Here is a 17603-nt window from a genome sequence, read left to right as displayed (position 1 = left end):
TTCAGTCTGCAACTCACTCCCGGGTATCTGTTATTCTATATATAAACCACCCCGAACCCCTCGATTAGATTCCAGTCTGCAACTCACTCCCGGGTATCTGTTATTCTGTATATAAACCACCCCGAACCCCTCGATTAGATTCCAGTCTGCAACTCACTCCCGGGTATCTGTTATTCTATATATAAACCACCCCGAACCCCTTGATTAGATTCCAGTCTGTAACTCACCCCCGGGTATCTGTTATTCTATATATAAACCACCCCGAACCCCTCGATTAGATTCCAGTCTGCAACTCACCCCCGGGTATCTGTTATTCCAAATATAAACCACCCCGAATCCCTCGATTAGATTCCAGTCTGTAACTCACCCCTGGGTATCTGTTATTCTATATATAAACCACCCCGAACCCCTCGATTAGATTCCAGTCTGTAACTCACCCCCGGGTATCTGTTATTCTATATATAAACCCACCCGAGCCCCTCGATTAGATTCCAGTCTGTAACTCACTCATCAGCACCATACCGTCCACTGCAGTTTGGAAATCGAGCCCTTACCCACCCAGAGACCCCTCTTCTCCAGAATTTCAGCAACTGCCTGGAGTTTTTGGTGAAGAGTTGTCATATGAGAGTTACTCTGCAGTACTGGTCCAAGGAGCAGCGGTGCTGGATCATGGGGATGAATATCGGTTCTGAAGATGCAGGTAATTTACACAGGCAGTACTGAGGGAGTGCTGCACTGTCGGAGGGTCAGTACTGAGGGAGAGCTGCACTGTCGGAGGGTCAGTACTGAGGGAGCGACACACTGAGTGTCACTACTGAGGGAGCGTTGCACTGTCGGAGGGTCAGTACTGAGGGAGAGCCGCACTGTCGGTGGGTCAGTACTGAGGGAGGGCCGCACTGTCGGAGGGTCAGTACTGAGGGAGAGCAGTGCTGTCGGAGGGTCAGTGCTGAGGGAGAGCCGCACTGTCGGAGGGTCAGTGCTGAGGGAGAGCCGCACTGTCGGAGGGTCAGTGCTGAGGGAGAGCCACACTGTCGGAGGGTCAGTGCTGAGGGAGAGCCGCACTGTCGGAGGGTCAGTGCTGAGGGAGAGCCGCACTGTCGGAGGGTCAGTACTGAAGGAGAGCTGCACTGTCGGGGGGTCAGTGCTGAGGGAGCGTCGCACTGTCGGAGGGTCAGTGCTGAGGGAGCACCGCACTGTCAGAGGGTCAGTACTGAGGGAGCGCCGCAATGTCGGAGGGTCTCTACTGAGGGAGCGCCGCATTGTCGGAGGGTCAGTACTGAGGGAGCTCCGCACTTTCGGAGGGTCAGTCCTGAGGGAACTCCACACTGTCAGAGGGTCAGTACTGTGGGAGAGCCACACTGTCAGAGGGTCAGTACTGAGGGAGAGCCGCACTGTCGGAGTGTCAGTGCTGAGGGAGAGCCGCACTGTCAGAGGGTCAGTACTGAGGGAGAGCCGCACTGTCAGAGGTTCAGTACTGAGGGAGCGCCGCACTGTCGGAGGGTCAGTACTGAGGGAGGGCCGCACTGTCGTAGGGTCAGTACTGAGGGAGCGCCGCAATGTCGGAGGGTCTCTGCTGAGGGAGCGCCGCATTGTCGGAGGGTCAGTACTGAGGGAGCTCCGCACTTTCGGAGGGTCAGTACTGAGGGAACTCCGCACTGTCAGAGGGTCAGTACTGTGGGAGAGCCAAACTGTCGGAGGGTCAGTACTGAGGGAGCGCCGCACTGTCAGAGGGTCAGTACTGAGGGAGCGCCGCACTGTCAGAGGGTCAGTACTGAGGGAGCGCCGCACTGTCAGAGGGTCAGTACTGACGGAGCGCCGCACTGTCAGAGGGTCAGTACTGAGGGAGCGCCGCACTGTCGGATGGTCAGTACTGAGGTAGTGCTGCACTGTCGGAGGGTCAGTACTGAGGTAGTGCTGCACTGTCGGAGGTTCAGTACTGAGGGAGCGCCACACTGTCAGAGGGTCAGTACTGAGGGAGCGCCGCACTGTCGGATGGTCAGTACTGAGGTAGTGCCGCACTGTTGGAGGGTCAGTGCTGAGGGAGAGCCGCACTGTCAGAGGGTCAATACTGAGGGAGCGCCGCACTGTCAGAGGGTGAGTACTGAGGGAGAGCCGCACTGTCAGAGGGTCACTAAAGAGGGAGCGCCGCACTATCGGAGGGTCAGTACTGAGGGAGTGCCGCACTGTCGGAGGGTCAATACTCAGGGAACACTGCACTGTCCGAGGGTCAGTGCTGAGGGAGAGCCGCACTGTCGGAGGGTCAGTACTGAGGGAGAGCCGCACTGTCGGAGTGTCAGTGCTGAGGGAGAGCCGCACTGTCAGAGGGTCAGTACTGAGGGAGAGCCGCACTGTCGGAGGTTCAGTACTGAGGGAGCGCCGCACTGTCGTAGGGTCAGTGCTGAGGTAGCACCGCACTGTCGTAGGGTCAGTACTGAGGGAGAGCCGCACTGTCGGATGGTCAGTACTGAGGGAGGGCCGCACTGTCGGAGGGTCAGTGCTGAGGTAGCACCGCACTGTCGTAGGGTCAGTACTGAGGGAGAGCCGCACTGTCGGATGGTCAGTACTGACGGAGAGCCGCACAGTCGGAGGGTCAGTCCTGAGGGAGCGCCGCACAGTCGGAGGGTCAGTCCTGAAGGAGCGCCGCACTGTCAGAGGGTCAGTGCTGAGGGAGGGCCGCACTGTCGTAGGGTCAGTGCTGAGGTAGCACAGCACTGTCGTTGGGTCAGTACTGAGGGAGAGCCGCACTGTCGGATGGTCAGTACTGACGGAGAGCCGCACTGTCGGATGGTCAGTACTGAGGGAGCGCCGCACTGTCGGAGGGTCAGTACTGAGGGAGAGCCGCAGTGTGGGAGGGTCAGTACTGAGGGAGTGCTGCTGATGCGCCCACTCCAGCACCAACTGCGGGAACAATGGTTGGAGCTAAGGAGGAATGAATATTCTGAGTTAAGTCTGAAATCACTGATGGATCTGTGCCTAAGCACATACCATTGGCATGTAGTAATTAATGTTTGTGCAACTTCTCCATCTATCCCATTTGCCGCCTTGCCAGCGTCTCCTCTCTCTCTCCCTTTCTTTCTGGGTTAGGTCCAGACAGTGGATTAACTGGACTGAGACTGAGAGCCACATTCCTGCCTTTGACTGAGGAGCTCGGTTGACTGCTCCTTCCACAGCAGGGAAGGACTTAGAGAGGCATTGGCATCAACACCCACTCCGGTAAGTTGGGAGTGTATCAGGATCTCAGGCGGAGACAGAGAGAGAGAGAGGGAGTGCAGGAGAAGGGAGGGAGACAGACAGAGAGAGAGAGAGGGAGAGGGAGTGGGGGAATGGAGAGATTCTGAACGAGAGAAAGGGGGGACTGAGAGAGGGAGATAGAGAAGAGACAGAGTGAAATGAAGAGGGAGTGGGTGGCAACAGAGAAAGGGACAGAATGAGAGGGAGAGAGAGGGACAATGAGAGGGAGAGAGAGGGACAGAATGAGAGGGAGAGAGAGGGACAGAATGAGAGGGAGAGAGAGGGACAGAATGAGAGGGAGAGAGAGGGACAGAATGAGAGGGAGAGAGAGGGACAGAATGAGAGGGGGAGAGAGGGACAGAATGAGAGGGAGAGAGAGGGACAGAATGAGAGGGAGAGGGATAGAATGAGAGGGAGAGAGAGAGGGACAGAAAGAGAGAGAGAGAGGGACAGAAAGAGAGAGAGAGAGGGACAGAGAGAGAGAGAGAGACAGGGACAGAGAGAGAGACAGGGAGAGAGGGACAGAGACAGGGAGAGAGGGACAGAGAGAGAGAGAGGGACAGAGGGACAGAAAGAATGAGAGAGAGAGAGAGGGATAGAACGAGAGAGAGGGACGGAGGGAGAGAGAGGGACTGAGAGAGGGAGATAGACAGGACAGAAAGAGGGGAATAGGGAGAGTCCGCGAGAGAGAGAGAGAAAGTGAAATGAAGACGAGGGGGTAAGGGAGAGAGAGAGATGGATAAGAGAGAGGGGGGAAATAGAGAGACAAGAGCGGAGTGGAGGGAGAGACATGAAGTGGGACAGAGAGAGACCGAAAGAGAGGGTGGGACGGAGGACAGAGAGGGAGAGCAGAAGAGCGTGAGAGGGCGACGTGCGGGAGAGAGAGGCGATTGCAGGGGAGAGCGCAGTGATTGTGAGAGAGAGAGCGGCGAGTGCAGAAGAGAGCGGCGAGTGCAGAAGAGAGCGGCGAGTGCAGAAGAGAGCGGCGAGTGCAGAAGAGAGCGGCGATTGCGAGAGAGAGAGCGGCGAGTGTGGAAGAGAGTGGCGATTGCGAGAGAGAGAGCGGCGAGTGCAGAAGAGAGCAGCGAGTGCGGAAGAGAGCGGCGATTGCGGGGGAGAGAGCAGCGATTGCAGGGGAGAGAGCAGCGATTGCAGGGGAGAGAGCAGCGATTGCAGGGGAGAGAGCGGCGAGTGTGGGGGAGAGAGCGGCGAGTGCGGGGGAGAGCGCGGCGATTGCGGGGGAGAGCGCGGCGATTGCGGGGGAGAGCGCGGCGATTGCGGGGGAGAGCGCGGCGATTGCGAGTGAGAGAGCGGCGAGTGCGGTGGAGAGAGAGGAGTGCGGGAGCGAGCAGCGAGTGCGGTGGAGAGAGTGGCGAGTGCGGGAGAGAGAGCGGCGAGTGCAGGGGAGAGAGCAGTGAGTGCGGGGGGGGAGAACGGCGATTGCGGGGGAGAGAGCGGCGATTGCAGGGGAAAGAGCGGCGATTGCGAGAGAGAGAGCGGCGAGTGCAGGAGAGAGAGCAGCGAGTGGGGTGGAGAGAGCGGCGATTGCGAGAGAGAGCGCGAGTGCGGAGGAGGTGCGAGTGCGGAAGAGAGCGGCGATTGCAGGAGAGAGAGCGGCGAGTGGGTGAGAGCAGTGAGTGTGAGAGCTGGGAGAGCGCGAGAGAGAAAAACAGCGGCAAAAGATGGGAGAGTGGGGAGAGAAAGAATGAGCGAGAGAAAGTTCCTGAGACAAAACCAGAGCGAGAGAAAACGAGATAATGGGAGAAAGAGATTGGAGGGAGAGGCGGAGAGACAGATGCACAGAATAAGAGAGATGGGAAGGCATCGAATGAGCAAGAGGGATGGGGAAGGGATAGATAATGACATGGGCACAGATCGAGAGAATATGCGAGAGAGGTGGAGAGACGGTGAGATCAGTTCGAGGGGGACACAGCCAGAGAGAAAGGGAGACAGAGTGGGAGAGAGACAGAGAGAGACAGACAGAGAGAGAGAAACATAGAGAAACACAGAGAGAGAGAAACAGAGAGAGACACAGAGGGAGAGCGTGACACTGAATGAGGTTGGGAGAGAGAGTGAGGGGGCAGTACAATTCATCTGATCTGGAAGGAGATTCAACAGGAGCTTTCAAAACAGAAACTTGGATATACGGTTGAAGTGAGGGGGAAAGGTTTGGAGGGGTGAGGCGGGCACGTGTGTCCGGACGCAGGGTGGGAGTGGGAATACTGAGCTAGCCGCCAGCCGGAGGGGGTCTCTGCCTGTAACTGGGACGATTCCCCGATTCTGTCTGACCTTAATGTCGGCTGTTGAACCCAGCGGAGAGCCTGGGGCAGTGTGACCTCAGGGGTTGAGGATGCACAACCTGCCCAGTGGGCGTATCTTGCGCTCGCCGCTTTCCCACTCGCCGCTCTCCCACTCTCGCCGCTCTCCCCACTCTCTCACGCTCGCCGCTCTCCCCACTTTCTCACGCTCGCCGCTCTCCCCACTCTCTCGCGCTCGCCGCTCTCCCGCTCTCTCTTTCGCTCGCCGCTCTCCCCCATCTCTCGATTTCCCCACTCTTTCGTTCTCGCTGCTCTCCCTGCTCTCTCGCGTTCGCCGGTCTCCCAGCTCTCTCGTGCTTGCTGCTCTCGCCGCTCTCTCGCACTCGCCGCTCCCCTCGCTCTCCCGCGCTCGCCGCTCCCCTCGCTCTCCCGCGCTCGCCGCTCCCCTCGCTCTCCCGCGCTCGCCGCTCCCCTCGCTCTCCCGCGCTCGCCGCTCCCCTCGCTCTCCCGCGCTCGCCGCTCCCCTCGCTCTCCCGCGCTCGCCGCTCCCCTCGCTCTCCCGCGCTCGCCGCTCCCCTCGCTCTCCCGCGCTCGCCGCTCCCCTCGCTCTCCCGCGCTCGCCGCTCCCCTCGCTCTCCCGCGCTCGCCGCTCCCCTCGCTCTCCCGCGCTCGCCGCTCACCTCGCTCTCCCGCGCTCGCCGCTCACCTCGCTCTCCCGCGCTCGCCGCTCACCTCGCTCTCCCGCGCTCGCCGCTCACTTCGCTCTCTCTCCCGCTCTCTTTCGCGTTCGCCGCTCTCCCCGTTCTCTCGTGCTTGCTGCTCTCCCCGCTCGCCGCTCTCCCCGCTCGCCGCACTCCCCGCTCGCCGCTCTCCCCGTTCTCTCGCTCTCCCCGTTCTCTCGCTCTCCCCGCTCTCTCGCTCTCCCCGCTCTCTCGCTCTCCCCGCTCTCTCGCGCTCACCGCTGTCTCGCGCTCCCCGCTCTCCCCGCTCTCTAGTGAGCTCGCTGCTCTCTCGCACGCTCGCCGCTCTCCCTGCTCTTTCACGTGTTTGCTGCTCTCGTGTGCTCGCTGTTCTCCCCGCTCACTCGTGTGCTCGCCGTTCTCCCCGCTCTTTCGTGTGCTCGCCGTTCTCCCCGCTCTCTCGTGTGCTCGCCGTTCTCCCCGCTCTCTCGTGTGCTCGCCGTTCTCCCCGCTCTCTTGTGTGCTCGCCGTTCTCCCCGCTCTCTCGTGTGCTCGTCGTTCTCCCCGCTCTCTCGTGTGCTCGCCGTTCTCCCCGCTCTCTTGTGTGCTCGCCGTTCTCCCCGCTCTCTCGTGTGCTCGCCGTTCTCCCCGCTCTCTCGTGTGCTCGCCGCTCTCCTCGCTCTCTCGTGTGCTCCCCAATCTCCCCACTCTTCCAAATACTTGACACTCTCCCCGTGCAATTGCTGCACTCCCCGCGCGCTCGCCGCTCTCCCTGCGCGCTTGGCCCACTCGCCGCTCTCTCGCGCGCTCTCTGCTCTCCCTGCTCTCTCGCTGCTTTCCCTGCTCTTTCGCGTGCTCTTCGCTCTCTCGTGCGCTCGGCGCTCTCCCCGTTCGCCGCTCTCTCTCTTTCGCACTCTCTCCGCTCTTCTTGCGCTCGCAGCTCTCTCCGCTCTCTTGTGCTCGTCACTTTCTCGTGCACGTCTCTCCCTGCTCTCTCGTGCTTTCCTCTCCCCGCTCTCTTGCACTCGCCGCTCTCCCCGCTCTCGTGTTCGCCCTCCTCCCAGCTCTCTCAAGCGCTCGCCGTTCTTCCTGCTCTTTTGTGTGCTCGCTGCTCTCCTACACGCTCACTGTGCTCCCGCCGATCTCCCCGCGTGCTCGCCTATCTCTCTCGCACGCTCACTGCTCTCCCTGCTGTCTTGCACGCTCGCCGCTCTCTTGTGCAGTCGCCATTCTCTCTGCTCTCTCCCGCTCTCTATGCTCTCTCTCCCGCTCTCTATGCTCTCTCTCCCGCTCTCTATGCTCTCTCTCCCGCTCTCTATGCTCTCTCTCCCGCTCTCTATGCTCTCTCTCCCGCTCTCTATGCTCTCTCTCCCGCTCCCTATGCTTTCTCTCCCGCTCCCTATGCTCTCTCTCCCGCTCCCTATGCTCTCTCTCCCGCTCTCTATGCTCTCTCTCCCGCTCTCCCTGCTCTCTCACACACTCGCTGCTCTCTCTCTCTTGCGCTCTCCCTGCTCCCCTTGCTTGCCGCGCTCTCTCGTGCGCTCGCCACTCTCCCTGCTCTCTCGTGCGCTCGCTGCTCTCCCTGCTCTCTCGTGCGCTCGCTGCTCTCCCTGCTCTCTCGTGCGCTCGCCGCTCTCCCTGCTCTCTCGTGCGCTCGCCGCTCTCCCTGCTCTCTCGTGCGCTCGCCGCTCTCCCTGCTCTCTTGTGCGCTCGCCGCTCTCCCTGCTCTCTCGTGCGCTCGCCGCTCTCCCTGCTCTCTCGTGCGCTCGGCGCTCTCCCCGTTCACCGCTCTCTCTCTTTCGCACTCTCGCCGCTCTTCTTGCGCTCGCAGCTCTCTCCGCTCTCTTGTGCTCGTCACTCTCTCGTGCACATCTCTCCCCGTTCTCTCGTGCTTTCCTCTCCCCGCTCTCTTGCACTCGCCGCTCTCCCCGCTCTCGTGTTCGCCCTCCTCCCAGCTCTCTCACGCGCTCGCCGTTCTTCCTGCTCTTTTGTGTGCTCGCTGCTCTCCTACACGCTCACTGTGCTCTCGCCGATCTCCCCGCATGCTCGCCTATCTCTCTCGCACGCTTGCTGCTCTCCCTGCTCTCTTGCGCGCTCGCCACTCTCTTGTGCAGTCGCCATTCTCTCTGCTCTCCCGCTCTCTATGCTCTCTCTCCTGCTCTCTATGCTCTCTCTCCCGCTCTCTATGCTCTCTCTCCCGCTCTCTATGCTCTCTCTCCCGCTCTCTATGCTCTCTCTCCCGCTCTCTATGCTCTCTCTCCCGCTCTCTATGCTCTCTCTCCCGCTCTCTATGCTCTCTCTCCCGCTCTCTATGCTCTCTCTCCCGCTCTCTATGCTCTCTCTCCCGCTCTCCCTGCTCTCTCACACACTCGCTGCTCTCTCTCTCTTGCGCTCTCCCTGCTCCCCTTGCTTGCCGCGCTCTCTCATGCGCTCGCCGCTCTCCCTGCTCTCTCGTGCGCTCGCCGCTCTCCCTGCTCTCTCGTGCGCTCGCCGCTCTCCCCGCTCTCTTGCACGCTCGCCGCTCACCCTACCCTCCCCGTGCACTCGCCGCTCACCCTGCTCTCCCCGCTCTCTCGTGTTTGCCGCTCTCCCTGCTCTCTCGTGCTTGCGGCTCTCCCCGCTCTCTCATGCGCTCACCACTATCCCCACTCTCTTGCATTTGCTGCTCTCTCATGCTTGCCGCTCTCCCCGCTCTCGTACTTGCCGCTCTCCCTGCTCTCACGTGCTTGCCGCTCTCTGTCTCTTGCGCTTGCCTCTCTCCTGCTCTCCCTGCTCTCTCACACGCTCGCTGCTCTCTGTTTCTCTCCCGCTCTCTCGCCCGCTCATTGCTCTCTCTCTCTCATGCGCTTGCCGCTCTCTCACGCTCTCCCTGCTTGCCACTCTCGTGCACTTACCGCTCTCTCGTGCGCTCGCTGCTCTCTCGCGCGCTCTCCGTTCTCCCCGCTCTCTTGAGCTTGCCACTCTCCCCGCTCTCTCGTGCTTGCCACTCTCCCCGCTCTCTCGTGCTTGCCACTCTCCCCGCTCTCTCGTGCTTGCCGCTTTCCCCGCATTCTCGTGCATGCGCCGCTTTCCCCACTTACCGCTCTCTCTCTCACGCGCGCTCTCCCTGCTCTCCCTGCACTTGCGTGCTTGCTGCTCTCCCCGCTTGCTCGCGCTGCTCTCCCTGCGCTCTCACGTGCTCGCCGTTCTCTTGTGCGCTCACCGCTCTGTCTCTCGCGTGTTCCCTGCTCTCCCTGCTCTCTCACACACTCGCTGCTCTCTCTTGCTGCTCTCTCTCTCGCACTCTCTCGCTCTCCCCGCTCTCTTGCCCGCTCACTGCTCTCTCTCACGCGCTTGCCGCTCTCTCGCGCTCTCCCCGTTGTCCACTCTCTCGTGCCCTCGCCGCTCTCCCCGCTTTCCCACGTGCTCGCCTCTCTCCCCGCTCGCCGCTCTCGCTCTCTTGCGTGCTCGCCACTCTCCCCGTTTTCCCGCACACACGCCGCTCTCCCCGCTCTCTAGCGTTGCCGCTGTCCCCGCTCTCTCGCGTCACCGCTCTCCCCGCTCTCTCGAGCGATGTCCGCTCTCTCGCGTGCTCACCGCTCTCTCGCGCTCGCCGCTCTCCCTGCTCTCTCGCGCTCGCCGCTCTCCCCGCTCTCTCGCGCTGGCCACTCTCCCCGCTCTCTCGCGCTCGCCGCTCTCCCCGCTCTCTCGCACTCGCCGCTCTCTTGCGCTGGCCGCTCTCCCCGGTCTCTCGCTCTCCCCGCTCTCTCGCGCTTGCCGCTCTCCCCGCTCTCTCGCTCTCCCCGCTCTCTCGCTCTCCCCGCTCTCTCGCTCTCCCCGCTCTCTCGCTCTCCCCGCTCTCTCGCTCTCCCCGCTCTCTCGCGCTCCCCGCTCTCTCGCGCTCCCCGCTCTCTCGCGCTCCCCGCTCTCTCGCGCTCCCCGCTCTCTCGCGCTCCCCGCTCTCTCGCGCTCGCCGCTCTCTCGCGCTCGCCGCTCTCCCCGCTCTCTCGCGCTCGCCGCTCTCCCCGCTCTCTCGCGCTGGCCGCTCTCTCGCTCTCCCTGCTCTCCCCGCTCTCTCGCTCTCCCCGCTCTCTCGCTCTCCCCGCTCTCTCGCTCTCCCCGCTCTCTCGCTCTCCCCGCTCTCTCGCTCTCCCCGCTCTCTCGCTTTCCCCGCTCTCTCGCTCTCCCCGCTCTCTCGCTCTCCCCGCTCTCTCGCTCTCCCCGCTCTCCCCGCTCTCTCGCGCTGGCCGCTCTCCCCGCTCTCTCGCGCTGGCCGCTCTCTCGCTCTCCCTGCTCTCCCCGCGCTCTCGCTCTCCCCGCGCTCTCGATCTCCCTGCGCTCTCGCTCTCCCCGCTCTCTCGCTCTCCCCGCTCTCTCGCTCTCCCCGCTCTCTCGCTCTCCCCGCTCTCTCGCTCTCCCCGCTCTCTCGCTCTCCCCGCTCTCTCGCTCTCCCCGCTCTCTCGCTCTCCCCGCTCTCTCGCGCTCCCCGCTCTCTCGCGCTCGCCGCTCTCCCCGCTCTCTCGTGCTGGCCGCTCTCTCGCTCTCCCTGCTCTCCCCGCGCTCTCGCTCTCCCCGCGCTCTCGCTCTCCCCGCGCTCTCGCTCTCCCCGCGCTCTCGCTCTCCCCGCTCTCTCGCTCTCCCCGCTCTCTCGCTCTCCCCGCTCTCTCGCTCTCCCCGCTCTCTCGCGCTCGCCGCTCTCTCGCGCTCGCCGCTCTCCCCGCTCTCTCGCGCTGGCCGCTCTCTCGCTCTCCCTGCTCTCCCCGCTCTCTCGCTCTCCCCGCGCTCTCGCTCTCCCCGCGCTCTCGCTCTCCCCGCGCTCTCGCTCTCCCCGCTCTCTCGCTCTCCCCGCTCTCTCGCTCTCCCCGCTCTCTCGCTCTCCCCGCTCTCTCGCTCTCCCCGCTCTCTCGCTCTCCCCGCTCTCTCGCTCTCCCCGCTCTCTCGCTCTCCCCGCTCTCTCGCTCTCCCCGCTCTCTCGCTCTCCCCGCTCTCTCGCGCTCGCCGCTCTCCCCGCTCTCTCGCGCTGGCCGCTCTCTCGCTCTCCCTGCTCTCCCCGCGCTCTCGCTCTCCCCGCGCTCTCGCTCTCCCCGCGCTCTCGCTCTCCCCGCGCTCTCGCTCTCCCCGCTCTCTCGCTCTCCCCGCTCTCTCGCTCTCCCCGCTCTCTCGCTCTCCCCGCTCTCTCGCTCTCCCCGCTCTCTCGCTCTCCCCGCTCTCTCGCTCTCCCCGCTCTCTCGCTCTCCCCGCTCTCCCCGCTCTCCCCGCTCTCTCGCGCTCGCCGCTCTCCCCGCTCTCTCGCGCTCGCCGCTCTCCCCGCTCTCTCGCGCTCGCCGCTCTCCCCGCTCTCTCGCGCTCGCCGCTCTCCACGCTCTCTCGCGCTCGCCGCTCTCCACGCTCTCTCGCGCTCGCCGCTCTCCCCGCTCTCTCGCGCTCGCCGCTCTCCCCGCTCTCTCGCGCTCGCCGCTCTCCCCGCTCTCTCGCGCTGGCCGCTCTCTCGCTCTCCCTGCTCTCCCCGCGCTCTCGCTCTCCCCGCGCTCTCGCTCTCCCTGCGCTCTCGCTCTCCCCGCTCTCTCGCTCTCCCCGCTCTCTCGCTCTCCCCGCTCTCTCGCTCTCCCCGCTCTCTCGCTCTCCCCGCTCTCTCGCTCTCCCCGCTCTCTCGCTCTCCCCGCTCTCTCGCGCTCCCCGCTCTCTCGCGCTCGCCGCTCTCCCCGCTCTCTCGTGCTGGCCGCTCTCTCGCTCTCCCTGCTCTCCCCGCGCTCTCGCTCTCCCCGCGCTCTCGCTCTCCCCGCGCTCTCGCTCTCCCCGTGCTCTCGCTCTCCCCGCTCTCTCGCTCTCCCCGCTCTCTCGCTCTCCCCGCTCTCTCGCTCTCCCGCTCTCTCGCTCTCCCCGCTCTCTCGCTCTCCCCCGCTCTCTCGCGCTCGCCGCTCTCTCGCGCTCGCCGCTCTCCCCGCTCTCTCGCGCTGGCCGCTCTCTCGCTCTCCCTGCTCTCCCCGCTCTCTCGCTCTCCCCGCGCTCTCGCTCTCCCCGCGCTCTCGCTCTCCCCGTGCTCTCGCTCTCCCCGCTCTCTCGCTCTCCCCGCTCTCTCGCTCTCCCCGCTCTCTCGCTCTCCCCGCTCTCTCGCTCTCCCCGCTCTCTCGCTCTCCCCGCTCTCTCGCTCTCCCCGCTCTCTCGCTCTCCCCCGCTCTCTCGCTCTCCCCGCTCTCTCGCTCTCCCCGCTCTCTCGCTCTCCCCGCTCTCTCGCTCTCCCCGCTCTCTCGCTCTCCCCGCTCTCTCGCTCTCCCCGCTCTCTCGCTCTCCCCGCTCTCTCGCGCTCGCCGCTCTCCCCGCTCTCTCGCGCTGGCCGCTCTCTCGCTCTCCCTGCTCTCCCCGCGCTCTCGCTCTCCCCGCGCTCTCGCTCTCCCCGCGCTCTCGCTCTCCCCGCGCTCTCGCTCTCCCCGCGCTCTCGCTCTCCCCGCGCTCTCGCTCTCCCCGCTCTCTCGCTCTCCCCGCTCTCTCGCTCTCCCCGCTCTCTCGCTCTCCCCGCTCTCTCGCTCTCCCGCTCTCTCGCTCTCCCCGCTCTCTCGCTCTCCCCGCTCTCTCGCTCTCCCCGCTCTCTCGCTCTCCCCGCTCTCTCGCTCTCCCCGCTCTCCCCGCTCTCCCCGCTCTCTCGCGCTCGCCGCTCTCCCCGCTCTCTCGCGCTCGCCGCTCTCCCCACTCTCTCGCGCTCGCCGCTCTCTCGCGCTCGCCGCTCTCCACGCTCTCTCGCGCTCGCCGCTCTCCACGCTCTCTCGCGCTCGCCGCTCTCCCCGCTCTCTCGCGCTCGCCGCTCTCCCCGCTCTCTCGCGCTCGCCGCTCTCCCCGCTCTCTCGCGCTCGCCGCTCTCCCCGCTCTCTCGCGCTCGCCGCTCTCCCCGCTCTCTCGCGCTCGCCGCTCTCCCCGCTCTCTCGCGCTGGCCGCTCTCTCGCTCTCCCTGCTCTCCCCGCGCTCTCGCTCTCCCCGCTCTCCCCGCTCTCTCGCTCTCCCTGCTCTCTCGCTCTCCCCGCTCTCTCGCTCTCCCCGCTCTCTCGCTCTCCCCGCTCTCTCGCTCTCCCCGTTCTCTCGCTCTCCCCGCTCTCTCGCTCTCCCTGCTCTCTCGCTCTCCCTGCTCTCTCGCTCTCCCCGCTCTCTCGCTCTCCCCGCTCTCTCGCTCTCCCCGCTCTCTCGCTCTCCCCGCTCTCTCGCTCTCCCCGCTCTCTCGCTCTCCCCGCTCTCTCGCTCTCCCCGCTCTCTCGCTCTCCCCGCTCTCTCGCTCTCCCCGCTCTCTCGCTCTCCCCGCTCTCTCGCTCTCCCCGCTCTCTCGCGCTCCCCGCTCTCTCGCGCTCCCCGCTCTCTCGCGCTCGCCGCTCTCCCCGCTCTCTCGCGCTCGCCGCTCTCCCCGCTCTCTCGCGCTCGCCGCTCTCCCCGCTCTCTCGCGCTCGCCGCTCTCCCCGCTCTCTCGCGCTCGCCGCTCTCCCCGCTCTCTCGCGCTCGCCGCTCTCCCCGCTCTCTCGTGCTTACCACGCGCTCTCCACACTCGCCGTGTGCTCGCCGCACGCCCCGCTAGCTCTCCGTTCTCCCTGTGCGCTCGCCACTCTCCCCGCTCTCTTGTATGCTCCCCACTCTCGCACTTGCCGCATGCTCTCTGCTCTCCTGGCATGCTCTCCGCTCTCCCCGCGTGCTCTGTGCTCTCCCTGTGCGCTCACCACTCTTGCCGCGCTCGCTGCTCATCCCGTGCGCTCTCTCCGCTCATCCCGCGCGCTCTCTCCGCTCATCCCGCGCGCTCTCTCCGCTCATCCCGCGCGCTCTCTCCGCTCATCCTGCACGCTCTCTCCGCTCATCCCGGGCGCTCTCTCCGCTCTCCCCACGTGCTTTCTCCGCTCTCCTCGCGCGCTTTTTCCGCTCTCCCCGCGCACTCTCTCCGCTCTCCCCGCGCGCTCTCTCCGCTCTCCCCGCGCGCTCTCTCCGCTCTCCCCGCGCGCTCTCTCCGCTCTCCCCGCAGCGCGCTCTCTCCGCTCTCCCCGCGCGCTCTCTCCGCTCACCCCGCGCACTTTCCACCGCTCTCCCTGCGCGCTCTCTCCGCTCTCCCCGCGCGCTCTCTCCGCTCTCCCCACGCGCTCTCCCCGCTCTCCTGCTCCTTCTCTTGTCCACCGAGCGACGGCGGGGGGAGTTCGATCGTTATCGGAGGGACAGAGGCGGGGGTGGGGGCGGGGTGGGTGTTTGCGGGGTCCAAAGTGCCTGAGGTCCCTCTTCATCCCGACGCTCGGTTCTGTCTTTTGTCGTTTCAGATCGCGGACCTGCCCAGAACCCCGAAGATGTTTGGCGGCACTCTCTGTACCACCGTTATGAGCCTCTCGGGTGAGTGCGGGATCTCGTATCCCCCTCTGTTTCGGAAATTCCCCCCTCCCCTGGCTCTAGCCGGCCTTTTAACGAAGGAATAAAGGGTTCGCAAAGGACAGAGAGCTCCTGGCGGGCGCAGGTTGTTTTATTGTTCGCTAATGGAATGCGAGCATCCCCGGCTAGGCCAGCCGAGCCCTAATTGCTCTTGTTTGGAGGGCATTTGGGAGCCAGCTACATGGGAGAGACACAGAGCGAGAGAGGGAGAGAGACACAGAGCGAGAGAGAGGGAGAGACACAGAGCGAGAGGGAGAGACACAGAGCGAGAGGGAGAGACACAGAGCGAGAGGGAGACACAGAGCGAGAGGGAGAGACACAGAGCGAGAGGGAGAGACACAGCGAGAGAGAGAGACACAGAGCGAGAGAGAGAGACACAGAGCGAGAGAGAGAGACAGAGGGAGAGAGAGACAGAGCGAGAGAGGGAGAGAGAGACAGAGCGAGAGAGGGAGAGAGAGACAGAGCGAGAGGGAGAGAGAGACAGAGCGAGAGAGGGAGAGAGACACAGGGCGAGAGAGGGAGAGAGACACAGGGCGAGAGAGGGAGAGAGACACAGGGCGAGAGAGGGAGAGAGACACAGGGCGAGAGAGGGAGAGAGACACAGGGCGAGAGAGGGAGAGAGACACAGGGCGAGAGAGGGAGAGAGACACAGGGCGAGAGAGAGGGAGAGACACAGAGCGAGAGGGAGAGACACAGAGCGAGAGAGAGGGAGAGACACAGAGCGAGAGAGAGAGGGAGAGACACAGAGCGAGAGAGAGGGAGAGACACAGAGCGAGAGAGAGGGAGAGACACAGAGCGAGAGAGAGGGAGAGACACAGAGCGAGAGAGAGGGGGAGACACAGAGCGAGAGAGAGGGGGAGACACAGAGCGAGAGAGAGGGGGAGACACGGAGCGAGCGAGCGGGAGAGACACAGAGTGAGAGAGAGGGAGAGACATGGTGAGAGAGAGGGAGAGACACGCAGAGCGAGAGAGAGAGAGATGCAGAGCGAGAGAAAGAGGGAGAGACACGCAGAGCGAGAGAGAGAGAGAGAGAGAGAGACGCAGAGCGAGAGAAAGAGGGAGAGACACACAGAGCGAGAGAGAGACGCAGAGCGAGAGAGAGAGAGAGAGAGACGCAGAGCGAGAGAAAGAGAGAGAGACACGCAGAGCGAGAGAGACACGCAGAGCGAGAGAGACACGCAGAGCGAGAGAGACACGCAGAGCGAGAGAGAGACGCAGAGCGAGAGAGAGACGCAGAGCGAGAGAGAGAGAGAGGCGCAGAGCGAGAGAGAGAGAGAGACGCAGAGCGAGAGAGAGGGAGAGACGCAGAGCGAGAGAGAGGGAGAGACGCAGAGCGAGAGAGAGGGAGAGACGCAGAGCGAGAGAGAGGGAGAGACGCAGAGCGAGAGAGAGGGAGAGACGCAGAGCGAGAGAGAGGGAGAGACGCAGAGCGAGAGAGAGGGAGAGACGCAGAGCGAGAGAGAGGGAGAGACGCAGAGCGAGAGAGAGGGAGAGACGCAGAGCGAGAGAGAGGGAGAGACGCAGAGCGAGAGAGAGGGAGAGACGCAGAGCGAGAGAGAGGGAGAGACGCAGAGCGAGAGAGAGGGAGAGACGCAGAGCGAGAGAGAGGGAGAGACGCAGAGCGAGAGAGAGGGAGAGACGCAGAGCGAGAGAGAGGGAGAGACGCAGAGCGAGAGAGAGGGAGAGACGCAGAGCGAGAGAGAGGGAGAGACGCAGAGCGAGAGAGGGACAGACACAGAGCGAGAGAGAGGGAGAGACACAGAGCGAGAGAGAGGGAGAGACACAGAGTGAGAGAGAAGGAGAGAGACAGCGAGAGAGAGCGACACAAAGATCGAGAGAGAGGGAGAGACTGAGGCAGAGACGGACTGACAGATGAAGAGACGTTGAGAGAGGAAGGGGGACAGGGAGAGATACACACACACACACACACACACACACACACACACACAGATGAAGACAGAAAGCAAGAGTGACAGGCAGAGGCAAAAAGTGTGAAAGAGAAAGCGGGAAAGAGAGAGTCAAAGAGACAGAGAGAGAGAAACAGTGAAACACAGAGATGGGACAGCAAAAGATGGAGGGAGAGAAAGATAAAGAGACACAAACAGAACAGAAAGGAAAGATATAGAGAGACAGACAGAGCGATTGAGAAGGGGAGAGGGAGATTGAGAAGGGGAGAGAGAGATTGAGAAGGGGAGAGAGAGATTGAGAAGGGGAGAGAGAGATTGAGAAGGGGAGAGAGAGATTGAGAAGGGGAGAGAGAGATTGAGAAGGGGAGAGAGAGATTGAGAAGGGGAGAGAGAGATTGAGAAGGGGAGAGAGAGATTGAGAAGGGGAGAGAGAGATTGAGAAGGGGAGAGAGAGATTGAGAAGGGGAGAGAGAGATTGAGAAGGGGAGAGAGAGATTGAGAAGGGGAGAGAGAGATTGAGAAGGGGAGAGAGAGATTGAGAAGGGGAGAGAGAGATTGAGAAGGGGAGAGAGAGATTGAGAAGGGGAGAGAGAGTTGAGAAGGGGAGAGAGATTGAGAAGGGGAGAGAGAGATTGAGAAGGGGAGAGAGAGATTGAGAAGGGGAGAGAGAGATTGAGAAGGGGAGAGAGAGATTGAGAAGGGGAGAGAGAGATTGAGAAGGGGAGAGAGAGATTGAGAGAGGGGGAGAGAGAGATTGAGAGAGGGGGAGAGAGAGATTGAGAGGGGGGGAGAGAGAGATTGAGAGAGGGGGAGAGAGAGATTGAGAGAGGGGGAGAGAGAGATTGAGAGAGGGGGAGAGAGAGATTGAGAGAGGTGGAGAGAGAGATTGAGAAGGGAAGAGAGATTGAGAAGGGAAGAGAGATTGAGAGGGGGAGAGAGATTGAGAGGGGGAGAGAGAGATTGAGAGATTGAGAGAGAGAAAGAGAGAGATTGAGAGAGGGAGAGAGAGATTGAGAAGGGGAGAGAGAGATTGTGAGGGGGAGAGAGAGATTGTGAGGGGGAGAGAGAGATTGTGAGGGGGAGAGAGAGATTGTGAGGGGGAGAGAGAGATTGTGAGGGGGAGAGAGAGACTGAGAAGGGGAGAGAGAGATTGTGAGGGGGAGAGC

General features: G+C 63.2%; 1 long non-coding RNA gene across 1 annotated transcript; it reads left to right on the top strand.

Moving 5' to 3' along the window:
• The first annotated feature begins 386 nt into the window (after window positions 1-386).
• Window positions 387-14498, top strand: LOC121275058. The gene is made up of 3 exons (XR_005942350.1): window positions 387-700; window positions 3085-3213; window positions 14425-14498. It is a non-coding gene; the product is annotated as an uncharacterized LOC121275058 (long non-coding RNA).
• Window positions 14499-17603: the final 3105 nt, after the last annotated feature.

Source organism: Carcharodon carcharias (assembly GCF_017639515.1).
Source record: "Carcharodon carcharias isolate sCarCar2 chromosome 40 unlocalized genomic scaffold, sCarCar2.pri SUPER_40_unloc_8, whole genome shotgun sequence".
Classification (NCBI taxonomy): Eukaryota; Metazoa; Chordata; class Chondrichthyes; order Lamniformes; family Lamnidae; genus Carcharodon; species Carcharodon carcharias.
This window is presented reverse-complemented; position numbering and strand designations above follow the sequence as displayed.